Here is a 19,247-nt window from a genome sequence, read left to right on the forward strand (position 1 = left end):
TTATTGTGTTAAACCTTTGACATAAGATCATCTCTCTTAACGAGTGGATTATGACAGCATTTTAAATTTTTAAATGTGTTCAGTAATTGTATGAAATACTGAAAATCAAATTTTTGTTGCCCTTGGAAGCCATTAAATAGGCATCCTGCAATTGGGACTATCCTCCATGAAATGGCTTATTTATTTAGTAATATAGATTTGTCAGCAGCTGTACACACATTTCACAATGTTGAAGTCATGATTCCATGATTGCTGCAAATGGTACATTAGGGGTGGTGTCACACTGGAAAATCACTGATGCAGTAATGGAACAGCTGGAGAATGTGTGGCCACAGTGTGTTTGTTTCATTGTTGGAAAAAGTCAAAATTGCTAGGCGCCAGGATATGTGAGTAGGAAGCATGAGTAACCACTTCAGTTGTTTTCACAGAGAAACTCCTCCACCTGATGCGCTGGGGCTTTATTGTGGTGAAAAAGAACCCATAAAACCTTTTACAGCTGTTTTTCTCACTTTATTGGAAGGAACTTGTTCATAACATCTTTCTAGCTCACTTTTGCTGTTGTCTCTCTCTCTCTCTCTCTCTCTCTCTCTCTCTCTCTCTCTCTCTCTCCCCCCCCCCTCTCCCCCCTTCTCCCCCCTTCTCCCCCCCTCTCCCCCCCTCTCCCCCCCCCCTTCTCCCCCATTCCCTATTCATGTTGTTTTACAGTTATGGGACATGGAAACTGCAAGTGGCGATGACAAGTGAGGTGAATACTCTCTCACAGTGTGCCCAGGTACAACGGCCTCTGGTTGTTGACCGTGTGCCCTGTCCCCCCGCCCCCCTCCACCTCCTCCATCTCTGCACTGCTGTTGTGATGCGAGAAGCTAATATTCCCCGATCACATCATAGGCAGTCGGGCAGTGGTTATTACATGTTCATTCAGCTGGCTCATGCTGCAGTGTCCAGTGCACAGAAGTCCTCTTTGACACCTTGGCGAAGGCAGGAATGGCTGAGTCCTCTAATTGTTCTCCTGGGATGGCTGCAAAGTGCGGAGTTGCCCTGGTGTTGAGGTGCTCAGGTAACAGGCAGAGATTCGAGGCACAGACGATGGTGTAAAGTTATTTCATTGGCATGGTGCTGTCTGTCACAGACTAGACATCACATAACGGCCCAGATGTTTGATGACTAGTTAGTTCTACATCTACATGATTACTCTGCAATTCACATTTAAGTGCTTGGCAGAGGGTCATCGAACCACAATCATACTATCTCTCTACCATTCCACTCCCGAACAGCGCGCGGGAAAAACGAACACCTAAACCTTTCTGTTCGAGCTCTGATTTCTCTAATTTTATTTTGATGATCATTCCTACCTATTTAGGTTGGGCTCAACAAAATATTTTCGCATTCGGAAGAGAAAGTTGGTGACTGAAATTTCGTAAATAGATCTCGCCGCGACGAAAAAGTCTTTGCTTTAATTACTTCCATCCCAACTCGCGTATCATATCTGCCACACTCTCTCCCCTATTATGTGATAATACAAAACGAACTGCCCTTTTTTTGCACTCTTTCGATGTCCTCCGTCAATCCCACCTGGTAAGGATCCCAAACCGCGCAGCAATATTCTAACAGAGGACGAACGAGTGTAGTGTAAGCTGTCTCTTTAGTGGACTTGTTGCATCTTCTAAGTGTCCTGCCAATGAAACACAACCATTGGCTCGCCTTCCCCACAATATTATCTATGTGGGCTTTCCAACTGAAGTTGTTCGTAATTTTTACATCCAGGTACTTAGTTGAATTGACAGCCTTGAGAATTGTACTGTTTATCGAGTAATCGAATTCCAACAGATTTCTTTTGGAACTCATGTGGATCACCTCACACTTTTCGTTATTTAGCGTCAACTGACACCTGCCACACCATACAGCAATCTTTTCTAAATCGCTTTGCAACTGATACTGGTCTTCGGATGACCTTACTAGACGGTAAATTACAGCATCATCTGCGAACAACCTAAGAGAACTGCTCAGATTGTCACCCAGGTCATTTATATAGATCAGGAACAGCAGAGGTCCTAGGACGCTTCCCTGGGGAACACCTGATATCACTTCAGTTTTACTCCATGATTTGCCGTCTATTACTATGAACTGCGTTCAGTTAAGTATAAATGCTGCTGCTCCCTGCTGACTTTGCAGGCTGAGTATGTATTCCATTCCAAACAACCTGTAACAGAGGCAATGACTGGGCAGCTGTCGTAACTGGCAGCAGATTCAGCTGAATTTCTTCCTGAAGAAGCACTGGCATTGACACACATGTTCTGACAGCATAGGCTGTTGTTTCCACTAACAACACGATTCAGTGCCCACAGTTGGCTGACGGTGGCTGTGACCTGGTTAGCGCTCTGGGCTCCATCTTCTGCTCCAAGTCCTGGTTTAATTTTAGTTCCTATAATTCCTCCCTCCTAAGAAAAAATCCATTCTCAGATTTCCTTTGAAAACTTTGCCATAACATAGGCACTAATTTATTTGCAAGTATTTACTCTTTACATTTTTAACTCCACTCACTGTGTCACCTAGTCTTTTTTCACAATTTAAAACTGAGATAGGTGGCACAGTGGTTAGCACATTGGACTTACATTTGGGAGGATGACGGTTCAAACCCACATTTGGCCATCCTGATTTAGTTTTTTTGTACTTTCCCTAAATCGCTTCGGGCAAATGCCAGGATGGTTCCTTTGAAAGGGCACGTCAGACTTCCTTCCCCGTGCTTCCATAATCAAATGGAACTGATGATCTCGCTGTGTGGTCCCCTCCCCCAAATCAGTCAGTCAATCACAATTTACACTTCTTTCAACCATGCTGCTCTTGGCTCACAGACAGAAAGCTCATTCACAGTTAATTCTGCTCTTGGCCAGACTTTCTCCTTGGTGTCACTACTACTAGTTTGAACCCATAGATTTGAAGGATGGCAGGAATGGAATTTAGGGAACTTCCTGCTTGAAGCAATAGTAAGCAAAATCATCCAGGCAGCTGAGCTTGCGGATCCTCTCCTTAGGAGTTAAATGATTGTGTTTATATTCTGTATGATAACTTTTTATGGGGCCTAAAACATGGTACATGGATATTTGGCCATTTTGCATGGCTAACTTCTGATGTAGGGAGGTGATCACGGTCAAGTTTAAAGTGGTAAGTCAGGTCTCCTAAAACTAGATAAATTAATGTGTCCGTGATATTTACGGTAGATTGGTGGTCCTTGTGGTGATGGTGGGTAATCAAAAAGTTGGTCCGGAAATATCCCATCAGGAGTCGTCGACTAGTAACCCTTGACACTGTATCCAGTGTGCTGTGTGCAACTTAACGTCCTTGCTCATAACAAGTAAAAATAATAACCATCTGGTTTGCCATGGAGTATAACCAGTGAAGAACTACACTTTGGATGAACTCTGTTTTGTCCATGATTATCTCTTCAGGACATTATCGCCAATTTCTGGAACCAGAATGAGGTGAAACTCGAACGACCTGAGGCAGTGTGTACCTTTTGTGTAGGGCAGGTAGTGATGGATCTAGTTCAACTGCACTGTAATTCCTGTGTGGGATTTTCTGGGTAATTTTACACTTCATCTTACTGGCTTAGCAAAAAGTCTGTTCCCCTAACCCCTAAAGCTATAATTTTATTCAAGCTTCAGAAAAATTCATACACATGAACTTATTCCTCTATGTAGTCTCTTGAAAGGAAAACACATTTTGCCAGTGGATCAGCAGTTACTTGATTCTGTTTTCATAAAATAAACATGACTTTGACAGCAGCTAGTTGCACACAAATGCTTTGTTAGTGCCATCATTGTCTCAAATCTGTGTCCTATAGCTTCCTTCAGTGATTCAGACAAATAAAAATTATAGGGTGGTAAGTCCGAACTGCATGGAGGATGTTCTAGTGTGGTCCAGAACAATTCCTGAATTTTTTGTTGAGTTTGGGCAGCTGTGTTCAGCTGTGTTCAGTTGAATACATAAAGTATGATCACATCCTGAATTGGAAAGGCACGCCTTTTGTGATGATAGGCATGTTTTGCTTGGTCCAGAAGTTGGCGGTAGTATGCATTGCTCACAGTACAATGTTTGTGGAGAAAATCAATGAGAAGAACTCTGTAAAGTAAAAAGATTGTTGCAAGAACCTTCCCTGCAGAGAGGGGTTTTTGGCAATGACTGGTGCAGATTTTTAATTTCATGCCATTCCACACTGCTTTTTGTCAAGCATGGGGAGGGGAGGGGTGCACTTTCAACACTCAAAAGGAGAAGGTATCTTCTGACGAAAAACAATCTGATATAGGGATAATCCTGTGCTCTTGTAGACTTTAGAGTTGTATGTTCCTACAACATAAAAAGTGACTTGAAGCACCATCCACACAGATAACAAGGGAAATAAGTTATTCTAGAAATTAGAACTCTCATTTATTTCTCCATGGTAGAATAATTCTTTCCTGCTTTACTAAGATGCCTCGGTGCATACACTACGGTATGCTATTGTCTCTCTCTCTCTTGCCTTCAAATATAACGTAACGCAAAATTGCTAACACCACACAAAAATATGAATTGTTACTGATAATCAGGAAAAGTGAGTAACGGACTAGAGATCAGCAAATGTTTTAGTTTTACAAATGGCAATTCACAAACAAAAGACCATTGAAATTTTGCTCCTTCTTTCTTTTTTTCCCCAATAATTACGTTGAGGGGTGCCGCAGTTGTAGCAAATTTTCGAAAAAAAAATTGGCAAAGCCTAAATATGAGTGTAATGCCAAAGGGCATGTGACTCGTTGGTAATTAACAAAGGAGGTTGAGATTGCTGTTTTTTTTTTTTTTTTTTTTATATATATATATAAAAAAAATCTTCAGGTGTCACCTATAACTGATAATACCGACTTCTAAGGCCCATAGTTGTGAAATTGTGACATTAGCCCAGATTGTGTAGCACTTCTGGAATACTTTGTGTGGGGTAGGGATTTGAGATTGTCTTCTGGTTTAAATAATAGTTGTTGCAACAAAACCTTTATGCTGTCCTGCCATATGGTAATTTCTTTTGGACAATAACAATGGGTGCAAACCAAGTGCTGTTACTAGAAATTCCCTCTTCAACTTGCTGTTTTATAAATCCCTCCGTGACAGGCTGTATTTTCTGTGGGCCTCTATACGGTTCTTTGTATACAGTCAGTTTGTTGCCTGTGGGAATATAGTGTTGAGTTAGTGACAAAACAGCAAATGGTCCAGGAGGATCAAACAACCATATGTACTACTCTAACAATCTTTCCACGTCCTCCTTTGTCCATCTCTCTCTGGATATGCTACCTTCTCCCTCATTGTGGTCAAACTGACAGACTGTCAGGGTGTTGCACAATCTGACTAGGACACACACAAACTATCTAATGTCGAATCATCAGGCAAAGGCTCACCAACACACACAGGATTCATCAGCAGATCAGGTTCCATGTGACAAATATAACTAATTACCTCAATGAGATGACCATAGAGGCAGCTAAACAGATTGCGACCAAGTCAGCCAATTCTGCTTACAGGCCGCTTCTTCCAAGAGATGAGCTGTTAAAATGTGTTATTGTGGTTAAAATGAATAAAACCAGAATACAGTAGTTTTCCTTTGAGTTACTATTGAAGAACTAATTGACTTACATGGACTGCATATGCCCATACAGACATCGAGAACAGATAACAAAAGAAAAGTAAAACAAATCAAGAAAAACTGACAGAGATATTCACTTATTGATGCTAACAAAAGTTATTAATCAGTGATATTAAATAATCATGTCCACATCCTATGGGAGTCTGGCATATGGTTCGGCATTGTCATCAGAATTGCGGGTACTGGTTTCAGTACACCACTGTGGAGTTTGACTACTGACAGAGTGATCTGACCACCTCTCGGCTTCTTTATGTCTAACGTGGACTCTCACCACATGATCACCCAGTGGAGCTGCAACAGATACTATCTTCACGTACCAGAAATGCAATATCTTGTCTCCCCCTACTCTGCAGTCTGTCTTGTTCTTCATGAAACACATTTCCATGATGACCACTCTCCCAACGTTTTCCTGTTACTGGGCATTCTGTCAGACCCGTGCCAGCCCCGAGGCAGCATCTGGTGGTGTCTGCACTTTGGTTCGCTCTGATTTCATTGGTGAATGGATCCTCCTACATACCAACCTGGAGGCAATAGTGGTTTGTGTGCAAACGACTCTGGCAATCACCATTTGCAATGTCTACCTCCCTCCAGGTAGGTCACTTCCTTACGTTGCACTGTGTACCTTAATCCAGCAACTCCTGCCCCCATTTCTCCTCCTCGGGGACTTCAGTGCCCACTGTCCACTGTGGGGAGTGTCACTTCAACAGGTAGGGGTATCCTAATTCACCAACTTATCACGGACCTCAATTTGTCTCCCCTCAATGATTGTACCCGTACCCACTTCAGTGCCGCTCGTGGCACCTTCTCTGCTATCAATCTCACAATCTCCTCCCCTGCCCTCGTGGCTTCCCTACATTGGTCATCCCATGATGACCTTTGTGACAGTGACCACTTTTCGATGATTCTGTCATTCCCCTGCTGCCGCCAGGCAGAAAGGCCCCCACGTTAGACATTCCGCAGGGCCATACTCGGTGTTGCGAATGGTTCACACAGTTGAAAAGTGGCCTCACAGAAATTAAAGATGACCCTCATTGAGGTGCCCTACGTCATCTACCGATGATGCTCATGCCAGGGATGTCAATGAAACTGTGTGTGCCATTCGAAGACTGATTGTTGGAGAGGTTGCAGAAGAATGTAACATTTCAGTTGGATGATTTGATGAAATACTGACACAGCATCTTGGCCAAGTTTGACTTGTGACAGGAGCCTTTCGAACTAGCCCTTCCAACAGTTTACTCGTGGAGGCCGGGGTCTCACTATTGCAGATGCATCACGTTGCTGCCAAGTTTGTCCTGTGGCGACGTAATCCCTGATCTGGGCCAATGTTGTAGGATATGGTTTTCCGTTTGTGGGAAGAGGAGATGGTAGTTTGGATGCTTCAGGAAGCTGTGAACATATGTAGCCTAATTGACAAGCTATTGTTGGCACCTGATTTGCAGTATGTCAGAGACATAATGTTCTACTCAATATAGAACTGAACAATAACTAACAGACATCCAAAAATAAAATTTCTGTCAGTTACACATTAAACACAGGCCTTTATAAACATCTGCTGAGAAGTTTGACCCCTCCCTCTCGAATTGCATTGATACGGTGGTGCAAGGCATCTCTGCCACTATTCTTCATACTGCTGGCACTGCTGTTCCCCTATCCACACGTCCCTCTTGTCATCTACCGGTACTGTGGTGGACCAAGAATGTCGCAGTTGCTGTCCAGGATAGCCGACGGGCGCTGCAGCGATTTAAGCGACACCCTTCACAGACTAACCTCCTCACTTTTAAGCGTCTCCATGCTAAGGCTAATTACCTTTTTGTGGAGTAAAAGTGAAAGTGGTTTTTATTTCCAGATAATATAAGGTTCTATTTTAGTTTTGGAGCAGGGACAGGTTGGTTGTGGTTGGGACTTCTTTTACAGTCTTCTTGGTCTGTGACCCCATGACCGCCGCCCTTTTTTTCCAGTTTTTAGATTTGGTCTCGACTTTTATGCATTTACTGTGTGTGTTTGATGATCATTATTTTATAATTTGACTCTCCTGCCTAGATCCATCCACTTTTAGCGGACCCTCTTTCTTCTGTGACTCACTTCGGAATCGTGGGACTGATGATCTTGCCTTTTGGTCCCATAACCCCTCTCAGTTAATCAATCAGTTTAAGGGAGAGTCACTTAACATTATTGTCCCATTGAGGGATTACCAAAACACTTGTGTTGCCTCCTCTACCCACACTGGGCTGCTACTGTCTGGGCTTGGTGATCCAACCCCAACCTCATCCTACTTGTTCTTTTACTCTTCCTTCTGCACTCTCGCAAGGTCTGTTCGGCTTATGTCTGTCTGTGCTTTTCTTGCCCTGTCCATATTGATACTCCTTCCTAGGCAATTTCTGAGATGGGGGTGGAGAATGTATGTCCCCTCATTGCATTCTGCTTTCAGGGTCTTTCGGCTGCTTCCTAGACAGGGCCTCTTGCCTGCTTTTGTTCCTGTATCCCACCTTTCTTCTTTTTTGCCCCTTATCGAGCCTTCTTTGACCTTTGGTAGACCTTGCGGTTTTCTTCTCCTGGGTTTTTCGCATAGGCCATCTCTGCTGTACAGTCATGTAGTGCTGTATACTTGATGAAGAAAGGACAGATGACCTAATAGCTTGGTCCCTTTAATCATCCAACCAACCAACTACACACTATACAAGTTCCTGCCTCATCATTAAATGTGTTGTTTTTTGTTCTATAAAACATCACTGTCCATTCAGTTAAACTATGTAGGCTCAGATAAAAATCATTCTTTCACAACACAACCTAGTAATGGTATCCAAATTATCAAAAAACACTGACAATTTCTCCTGTTTGGCCAGAAAATGGAGTGACCAATGCAGCTTGTGTTACTATCAAGGATAGGTGCACTAGGCTGTGAGTGTTCCCTCCTTTCCTCCCTTTGTTGCCCCAATTCTGTCTGTAAATGAGATACTTGATTTATCAGCTGTTGAATAGCATCCAGAGATGAAACTTGGTTCTTGACATTGCCTATTTAATACCAGCACAAGTATACAGTATAACGAAAAGGAAGGAGAAAGGCAAGGGAACAACCATACAGGCCCAAGAAGTCTCTAAAATTGGCACTTCATTAGGAAAGACATCTCTGCTGTAGAACCATGGAACTGGCTGCTGTCTTTTGGTTGTCTGTCATGTTCAAAACCATTTATAATGAGCTGCCAGGATGGCTGGGAGTGGCTGGTGGTACTCTGCCGAAGATGGATGCAGGTGCAGCACGAGATGGTCCCGGTAAGGTTATAATAATTTCTTTATTGCTGTTTGCTTACTATCATGGGACTTTGAAATTGCAAGTGACATTGATGAGAAAGGTGAATACTCAGTCACAGCATGCCCAAGTACGAAAGCCTATGGTTGCTTACCATGCTCCCTTCTATTGCTGCATTGTGGGAAGCTTAAAATCTCCAGTCACAGTATGGGTGGCTTGGCAGCGTTAGCTGTGAGTATGGATAGCTGTGTCAGACTCGTTACCTAGAGCGCATTGACACCTCAGAGGAAGTGGGGTTGGCTGGGTCCTCGCATTGTACTCCTGAGGCAGTGGCAAAGTTCTGAAATGCCTGGGTGCCACGTTGTCATGGGCAGGAATTAGAGGCCCTACAGCAGTAGGTCCAGCTACATCATCAGTTTAGCACTATCCATCACAGACTTGGTGTCACATAACTGCCCCACTTGCTTGATGATTATAAAGGTGTTGGTTGTGTTGGTGGTGGTGGTTTGTTTGTGTTTAAATGCTACTGATCCCCTGATGACCTTATTGTAGTGAGTGTGTGTGTGTGTGTGTGTGTGTGTGTGTGTGTGTGTGTGTGTCATGCCGAACAATCTGTGAGACAGGCAATGAATGGGTTGCTGTCATAATGGACAGCAGGTTGGGCTGTTGTAGTTCGTGGAGACTGGTCCAGGCACAAATGGCCTGATGACACAGGCAGTTGCTTCAACTGACCACGTAAGTCAGTGACCAATGCTGGCTGGCACTGGCTGTGGCCTGATTAGGGCTCTGTGCTCCATCTTCTGCTCCAACCTCTGCTTTTGTTTTAGTCCCTGTCACTTGGTTTTTAGAATCATGAAAGAAAGTAGTGTATGAGGTCTGTTCAAAAATTTTGGGAACATTCATATTTTCATGCTAATGGTGTGCTGGGGCAAAATACATTTGTCATCCCTGCATATGCCTGTGTTTAATGTGTAACTGCCAGAAATTTTATTGTTGTATGTCTGTTAGTTATTGTTCAGTTCTATATTCAGTAGAACATTGAGTCTCTCAGCTTGTGATTTTTGAGACGGCAGAGTTAGAGGAGCAATGCGTCTGCATTAAATTTTGCTTGAAACTCTAGACAACCTGTACACAGACACACCAAATGGGATCGGGAAGCCTACAATGATGAGTGCTTAAGCCATACTCGGTGTTGTAAATGGTTCACACGGTTTAAAAGTGGCCCCAGAGAAATTAAAGATGACCCTCATTCAGGAAGCCCTACGACATCTACCGATGATGCTCATGCCGGGGATGTCAATGAAATTGTGTGTGCCATTCAAAGACTGATTGTCGGAGAGGTTGCAGAAGAATGTAACATTTCAGTTGGATGATCTCATGAAATACTGACACAGCATCATGCAATGCATCATGTTGCTCCCAAGTTGGTCCCGTGGCTCATGAGTCGAGGCCAGAAAGACCTTCACCTTGCAATCTGTGAAGAGCTTTTGGATCGCATGAATGAGAATGAGATCTTCCTTAAGAAAATCTTAACTGCTGATGAGACGTGGGTCTGTGGTTATGCTGCAGAGACCAAAGTTCAATTTTCACAATGGCTTGGAAGGGTTCTCGTGGACCAAAAAAAGCTCGTCAGGTCAGGTCAAATGTCAAAGCCATGCTGATAGTTTTCTTTGAATTTGAAGGATTAGTTCATCATGAATTTATGCCACACAGACAAACTGTTAATTCATGGTACTATCGAGATGTGTTGCAACGCCTGCAAGAAAATGTGAGAAGGAAATGGCCTTAAATGTGGCAAGAAAATTCACGGCTGTTGCATCGCGATAATGCACCCGCATATTCCTCTCTGTTGGTGCGTGACTATAGCACAAAAAATGAAATGACTGTGGTGCCTCATCCTCCGTTCTCTCCAGACCTGACCCCCTCAAGACATAGTTTTATTTCCAAAGTTGAAAACCTCATTGAAAGGATGAAGATTTGCAGTGATATATGAGACAAACGGAAATTCCCAAACAGAGCTTTGCTCGATTCAGCAAGAGGCATACCAAGACTGCTTCTGGAAGTGGATACCCCATTTGGAGCTTTGTATCAGTAGTGGACGAGAGTATTTAGAAGGAGACAGTATCGAGGGGTAAAATACAGGGAGTGAAGAGTTATTCACATCTCTTATAGAAACCAAATTATAGTTCAAGGTCTGCTAACAGCTGCTGCGGAAGATGGCCACACAAACATATTATAGTTCAAGAGTTTTTGGACATGAAAGGGAAGCAGTAATGGGGAAGTTGTCGAGACAATATTGTTGCCCATTCCCTATGTTATACAGTATGCAAAGTACATCTAAAAACAAAGATGATGTAACTTACCAAACGAAAGCGTTGGTATGTTGATAGAGACACTAACAAACACACACACAAAATTCAAGCTTTCGCAACCCACAGTTGCTTCATCAGGAAAGAGGGAAGGAGAGGGAAAGACGAAAGGATGTGGGTTTTAAGGGAGAGGGTAAGGAGTCATTCCAATCCCGGGAGTGGAAAGACTTAACTTAGGGGGGAAAAAGGGACAGGTATACACTCGTGCGCGCGCGCGCGCGCGCACACACACACACTTATCCATCTGCACATATACAGACACAAGCAGACATGTGTAAAGGCAAAGAGTTTGTGCCTTTACATATGTCTGCTTGTGTCTGTATATGTGCGGATGGATATGTGTGTGTGTGTGTGCGAGTGTATACCTGTCCCCTGTTCCCCCCTAAGGTAAATCTTTCTGCTCCCGGGATTGGAATGACTCCTTACCCTCTCCCTTAAAACCCATATCCTTTCGTCTTTCCCTCTCCTTCCCTCTTTCCTGATGAAGCAACCGTGGGTTGCGAAAGCTTGAATTTTGTGAGTGTGTGTGTGTTTGTTAGTGTCTCTATTTAGGTATTAAGTTGCGAGTTTGTGACCGCTCTATGCCTTATTTTTTTTAAATTGTATTTTGAATGTCCACTAAAGTTCTGTGTGGTGGAGCCTCAAAGATAATTAGCTTCACATTCTAACACACTAGTAATAGCAGCAATTTCTGAAAACAGTTCCACTAAACAGCTTGGACCTGCTTCAAGATCAGAACAGTCCACACTCGAGAGTTTCTTCGTCCTACAGCAGCCACCATCCATATGACACCCACTGTGTAACGCCCCAAGCTGTCTGAACAGGCGAATACAGCGTGGCGCTGTCGGTATATTATCAACTGTCATTTTCTTATTTGCAATTCTAGTATTTATCTTCTGTTACATGTTGTATTTTGCATGCTTAAAACATAGTCAAGAGTCGTAAAATAGACGCAAGTTGAAAAAGGTCTAACAATTTGAGGCAAATTGTTCACTATGGGTTTAATGGAGGGCTGAAGGCAACAGAGTCAGTGCAAAACCCTTATATTGTGTGTAGAATGAGCGTTTTTTTGCAAAAGGGTTTTCTTGCTTCATGAAAGATTATTCTGCTTCAGTAATTTTCCACTTTCAGGAAGTCTCTACAACAGACATGCTACACTGTACCATTTGAATGTCATGTGACATTTGCATTCAATAATCAATGTTCAGAAGTCCAGAGTAAGTATACTGGATGCTTTACCTCAGAGCAACAAAAGTCAAAGGGATGACTATTGCTGTATTTCTGTTTGAACGTCACCAGTTCGCTTATTGAAAGTTGTTGTTGTTGTTGTTGTTGTTGTTGTTGTGGTCTTCAGTCCTGAGACTGGTTTGCTGCATCTCTCCATGCTACTCTATCCTTTGCAAGCTGCTTCATCTCCCAGTAACAACTGCAACCTAAATCCTTCTGAATCTGCTTAGTGTATTCATCTCTTGGTCTCCCTCTACGATTTTTTACCCTCCACACTGCCCTCCAATACTAAATTGGTGATCCCTTGATGCCTCGGAACATGTCCTACCAACCGATCCCTCCTACTAGTCAAGTTGTGCCACAAATTTCTCTTCTCCCCAATCCTATTCAATACCTCCTCATTAGTTGTGTGATCTACCAATCTAATCTTTAGCATTCTTCTGTAGCACCACATTTTGAAAGATTGTATTATCTTCTTGTCCAAACTATTTATCGCCCATGTTTCACTTCCATACATGGCTACACTCCATACAAATACTTTCAGAAACGACTTCCTGACATTTAAATCTATACTCGATGTTAACAAATTTCTCTTCTTCAGAAACACTTTCCTTCCCATTGCCAGTCTACATTTTATATCCTCTCTACTTCGACCATCATCAGTTATTTTGCTCCCCAAATAGCAAAACTCCTTTACTACTTTAAGTGTCTCATTTCCTAATCTAATATCCTCAGCATCACCCGACTTCATTCGACCACATTCCATTATCCTCGTTTTGCTTTTGTTGATGTTCATCTTATATCCTCCTTTCAAGACACTATCCATTCCGTTCAACTGTTCTTCCAAGTCCTTTGCTGTCTCTGACAGAATTACAATGTCATCGGCAAACCTCAAAGTTTTTATTTCTTCTCCATGGATTTTAATACCTACTCTGAATTTTTCTTTTGTTTCCTTCACTGCTTGCTCAATATACAGATTGAATAACATCGGGGAGAGGCTACAGCCCTGTCTCACTCTGTTCCCAATCACTGCTTCCCTTTCATGTGCCTCGACTCTTATAACTGCCATCTGGTTTCTGTACAAGTTGTAAATAGCCTTTCGCTCCCTGTATTTTACCCCTACCACCTTCAGAATTTGAAAGAGAGTATTCCAGTTAACATTGTCAAAAGCTTTCTCTAAGTCTACAAATGCTAGAAACGTAGGTTTGCCTTTTCTTAATCTTTCTTCTAAGTCGTAAGGTTAGTATTGCCTCACGTGTTCAAACATTTCTACGGATTCCAAACTGATCTTCCCCGAGGTCCGCTTCTACCAGTTTTTCCATTCGTCTGTAAAGAATTCGCGTTAGTATTTTGCAGCTGTGACTTATTAAACTGATAGTTCGGTAATTTTCACACCTGTCAACACCTGCTTTCTTTGGGATTGGAATTATTATAATCTTCTTGAAGTCTGAGGGTATTTCGCCTGTCTCATACATCTTGCTCACCAGATGGTAGAGTTTTGTCATGACTGGCTCTCCCAAGGCCGTCAGTAGTTCTAATGGAATGTTGTCTACTCCCGGGGCCTTGTTTCGACTCAGGTCTTTCAGTGCTCTGTCAAACTCTTCACGCAGTAACTTATCTCCCATTTCGTCTTCATCTACATCCTCTTCCATTTCCATAATATTGTCCTCAAGCACATCGCCCTTGTATAAACCCTCTATATACTCCTTCCACCTTTCTGCCTTCTCTTCTTTGTTTAGAACTGGGTTTCCATCTGAGTTCTTGATATTCATACAAGTGGTTCTCTTCCTCTCCAAAGGTCTGTTTAATTTTCCTGTAGGCAGTATCTATCTTAACCCTGGTGCGACAAGCCTCTACATCCTTACATTTGTCCTCTAGCCATCCCTGCTTAGCCATTTTGCACTTCCTGTCGATCTCATTTTTGAGACCTTTGTATTCCTTTTTGCCTGCTTCATTTACTGCATTTTTATATTTTCTCCTTGGATCAGTTAAGTTCAATATTTCTTCTGTTACCCAAGGATTTCTACTAGCCCTCGTCTTTTTACCTTCTTGATCCTCTGCTGCCTTCACTACTTCATCCCACAAAGCTACCCATTCTTCTTCTACTGTATTTCTTTCCCCCATTTCTGTCAATTGTTCCCTTATGCTCTCCTTGAAACTCTGTACAACCTCTGGTTCTTTCAGTTTATCCAGGTCCCATCTCCTTAAATTCCCACCTTTTTGCAGTTTCTTCAGTTTTAATCTACAGTTCATAACCAATAGATTGTGGTCTGAGTCCACATCTGCCCCTGGAAACGTCTTACAATTTAAAACCTGGTTCCTAAATCTCTGTCTTACCATTATATAATCTATCTGAAACCTGTCAGTATCTCCAGGCTTCTTCCATGTATACAACCTTCTTTCATGATTCTTGAACCAAGTGTTAGCTATCATTAAGTTGTGATCTGTGCAAAATTCTACCCGACGGCTTCCTCTTTCATTTCTTCCCCCCAATCCATATTCACCTACTATGTTTCCTTCTCTTCCTTTTCCTACTACCGAATTCCAGTCACCCATGACTATTAAATTTTCGTCTCCCTTCACTATCTGAATAATTTATTTTATTTCATCATAAATTTCTTCAATTACTTCATTATCTGCAGAGCTAGTTGGCATATAAACTTGTACTACTGTGGTAGGCGTGGGCTTCGTGTCTATCTTGGCCACAATAATGCGTTCACTATGCTGTTTGTAGTAGCTTACCCGCACTCCTATTTTTTTATTCATTATTAAACCTACTCCTGCATTCCCCCGTTTTGATTTTGTATTTATAACCTTGTATTCGCCTGACCAAAAGTCTTGTTCCTCCTGCCACCGAACTTCACTAATTCCCACTATATCTAACTTTAACCTATCCATTTCCCTTTTTAAATTTTCTAACCTACCTGCCCGATTAAGGGATCTGACATTACACGCGCCGATTCGTAGAACGCCAGTTTTCTTTCTCCTGATAACGACGTCCTCCTGAGTAGTCCCCACCCGGAGATCCGAATGGGGGACTATTTTACCTCCGGAATATTTTACCCAAGAGGACGCCATCATCATTTAACCATACAGTAAAGCTGCATGCCCTCGGGAAAAATTACGGCCGTAGTTTCCCCTTGCTTTCAGCCGTTCGTAGTACCAGCACAGCAAGGCCGTTTTGGTTAGTGTTACAAGGCCAGATCAGTCAATCATCCAGACTGTTGCCCCTGCAACTACTGAAAAGGCTGCTGCCCCTCTTCAGGAACCACACATTTGTCTGGCCTCTCAACAGATACCCCTCCATTGTGGTTGCACCTGCGGTACGGCTATCTGTATCGCTGAGGCACGTAAGCCTCCCCACCAACGGCAAGGTCCATGGTTCATGGGGGGTATTGAAAGTTATGATGCAGTATTTTACTACTGATGTACTATGGTACCTTTATGTTAACCTCTTGCAAAGAAATTAATGGCTCAGCCCTAACAAAAGACATATACTGAAGAAAAAGACGTTTTGAACATAGTATTTTGCATACAGTGGCTCAAAAAAGAATGTTGTGCACCACGAACCCCCTACCCAGGGCGTGCCTATTGCAGCTGGTATTTGTTGCTAACAACTAACACATCTCTTGTTCACAGTGTAACAAAAACAGCTTACAGAACTGCATTATGTGTTCTGCTATAAGAGCATGCTCTTGCTGATTTCACAAACAGAATTATCCAAAACTTTTTGAAGTCATCTCTTGCACACTTATTATTCTGACCTTATTCCATCAAATATTTACCAGTCTTGCTCATTATCGAAAATCTGTTAAGAAAGTACCTTTCTGTATGAAAATGCTCTTGAAACCTGGTTTGACAGCATCTATAACTCAGATCCTGTGGAATTCTACAGACATTCACAGTAAACTATCTGAGCAGTATCAGACTGTTTTAGATAATGTGAGAGAATTGTCTATTGATGATTAATTTCTCTCTGATGTAAAATAATGGAAAATGTTATTACATTACAAAATTTTAAACATGGGTGAAGCAGCAGCTGTTGAAAATATTCACGGTAAATGATAACAGTTGCAGGCTAAAGATTCATTGAAATCCTTGATCACAGTTTTGGTATATCTAAATATACCTTCATCAGAAGCAAAAATACACTAAAGTCACATCCTGCAGTGCATATACATAAAACAATTGTGCCAAAGGCATCTTCAGTAGTTAACATATCACCTCCATCTGTACAGCATAATTATGAAGAGAAGATCGATGAGAACATGGAATATTATCAGTACTACTGACGACACCTTTGGCACGATGGTTTTATGTATCTCCACTGCAGGATGTGATTTTAGTGTATTTTTGCTTTTGATGACGGTATATCGAAACTGTGGTCAAGGATTTCAGTAAATCTTTATCCTGCAACTGTTTGGCTGCTGTCATTTACCGTGAAGATCATTACATTATGCACTGTACTAACACAAATGAAATGGGTCTATCTATTGTCTTGTCTCACTCAAATAGTATAGAAATGTGGCAGTTCATAAACAAATTGAGTAAGATTTCCTTGATGATTTTAGATCTGGCTGCCAGTAGCTCTGTAACAAAACAGGTAAAAATACATCCTTCAGCGAGACTGAAAACGGGAGCCATAGTAGTCTTCACTTCACAGGCAACAATGTTACATCAGAGATGGTGAAGAGCTACAGTATTAGTCACAATCTTACTGCCTCAGCTGTGGCTGTGAAAGATAAGTCACAATGTAATAGGTAAGATTAGTTGCAGTTTCCACGTGGAACGACTTTCCTGTACTCAAAACTATAAATTTATAACCTTAGGTGCAAATCTCTCATGTTACTCAGTGAAAGTGATAGGAATAGATAAAGTAAAATTAATGGATAATTCTGTGTTATCCAGGAAGTAATTATTGTTCAGAGTTGTCAAATACAGTATAACCCCACTTTTACATTCCTGGAATTAACGTTTTCCCGCCGTTTAAGACATTTTTTTATTGCTCCCATCAAATTTCCTATGCCCACAATGTTAATTTGCACCTGATTTTGCGTCAACATATTTATAATTTTCCCCCGATTTACACATTACGAAAAAATATTTTGTGGAGAAAATATGATGCTGGCATAATGTTGGCTGTCCACTAGTGTTTACAAATATTAAGTGGTTAAGTTTCTTGGCTCCTGGGCACTCTATTCAGCGGATTTGAACAGGTAAATGAGTAACACTTGTAACAGTTCATGTCGTATCTCCCACTGCTGCCAAGCTCTACTTGGCATGGTGGCTGATGGGAGTAACAAGACTCATTCGAATGAAGATATAATGGCCAATCACAACCATTTCCAAACTGTCTCTAGTGCGCAGATGCAGTTTCATGATTGTTGTGATCATCGTGACACCTTTGTCGAACCATATTTAGCGTGTTTTGGCGCTAGTTGACACCGTCATACACTTTGCGTTGCTCAAATGTTTTTAGTGTAAATACAGTGCCGGTTACGAATTGTATACATGCTGTGCAAAACGTATTTCGATAATTTATTCTCATTGTCAAGTGCAGTATTTACGTATGAATTTATTGTAATGTTACACAAACAAACAATGGGAGTGATAGTTTCTTTGTGTGTGTGTGTGTGTGTGTGTGTGTGTGTGTGTGTGTGTGTCTCTGTCTGGTTTTCTACATAACTGATGAGGCACAGTACTTGATAACCTCAAAAAGACGAGTACAGTGCAAGAGATGCAAAATAACACATACTCAAACACCATACAAAATAACTTATTTACGTATTTGCACTGGACAACGAGAAAAAATTCTCAAAATGCATCGTGCTAAGCATGAAAAAAAATGTAACTAGCGCAGTATTTTATTACTTAAATAATGAATGACAGCTGCAGGCTTTCCAAAAACATCGTTTATGACGTTTAAAATTAAGCCAAATGTTTCCACTTCCCAGACAGTTATCAATTCCAGTTACATAAGTGGTTTTTATTAGATAGTAAACATTTATTAGATGATAAAGTCCCTGACAAGTCTTTTGATGCCTGTTGTGTACATACACTCCCGGAAATTGAAATAAGAACACCGTGAATTCATTGTCCCAGGAAGGGGAAACTTTATTGACACATTCCTGGGGTCAGATAAATCACATGATCACACTGACAGAACCACAGGCACATAGACACAGGCAACAGAGCATGCACAATGTCGGCACTAGTACAGTGTATATCCACCTTTCGCAGCAATGCAGGCTGCTATTCTCCCATGGAGACGATCATAGAGATGCTGGATGTAGTCCTGTGGAACGGCTTGCCATGCCATTTCCACCTGGCGCCTCAGTTGGACCAGCGTTCGTGCTGGACGTGCAGACCGCGTGAGACGACGCTTCATCCAGTCCCAACCATGCTCAATGGGGGACAGATCCGGAGATGTTGCTGGCCAGGGTAGTTGACTTACACCTTCTAGAGCACGTTGGGTGGCACGGGATACATGCGGACGTGCATTGTCCTGTTGGAACAGCAAGTTCCCTTGCCGGTCTAGGAATGGTAGAACGATGGGTTCGATGACGGTTTGGATGTACCGTGCACTATTCAGTGTCTCCTCGACGATCACCAGTGGTGTACGGCCAGTGTAGGAGATCGCTCCCCACACCATGATGCCGGGTGTTGGCCCTGTGTGCCTCGGTCGTATGCAGTCCTGATTGTGGCGCTCACCTGCACGGCGCCAAACACACATACGACC

General features: G+C 42.2%; 1 protein-coding gene across 5 annotated transcripts in view; it reads left to right on the plus strand.

The window, feature by feature from the left end:
• The window catches only part of LOC126259322 (uncharacterized), a 138,203-nt gene that overhangs the window by 48,124 nt on the left and 70,832 nt on the right, over positions 1-19,247 (plus strand). The gene's annotated exons all lie outside the window — the stretch shown is intronic.

The sequence above is a fragment of the Schistocerca nitens genome, chromosome 5 (genome assembly GCF_023898315.1).
Source record: "Schistocerca nitens isolate TAMUIC-IGC-003100 chromosome 5, iqSchNite1.1, whole genome shotgun sequence".
Taxonomy (NCBI): Eukaryota; Metazoa; Arthropoda; class Insecta; order Orthoptera; family Acrididae; genus Schistocerca; species Schistocerca nitens.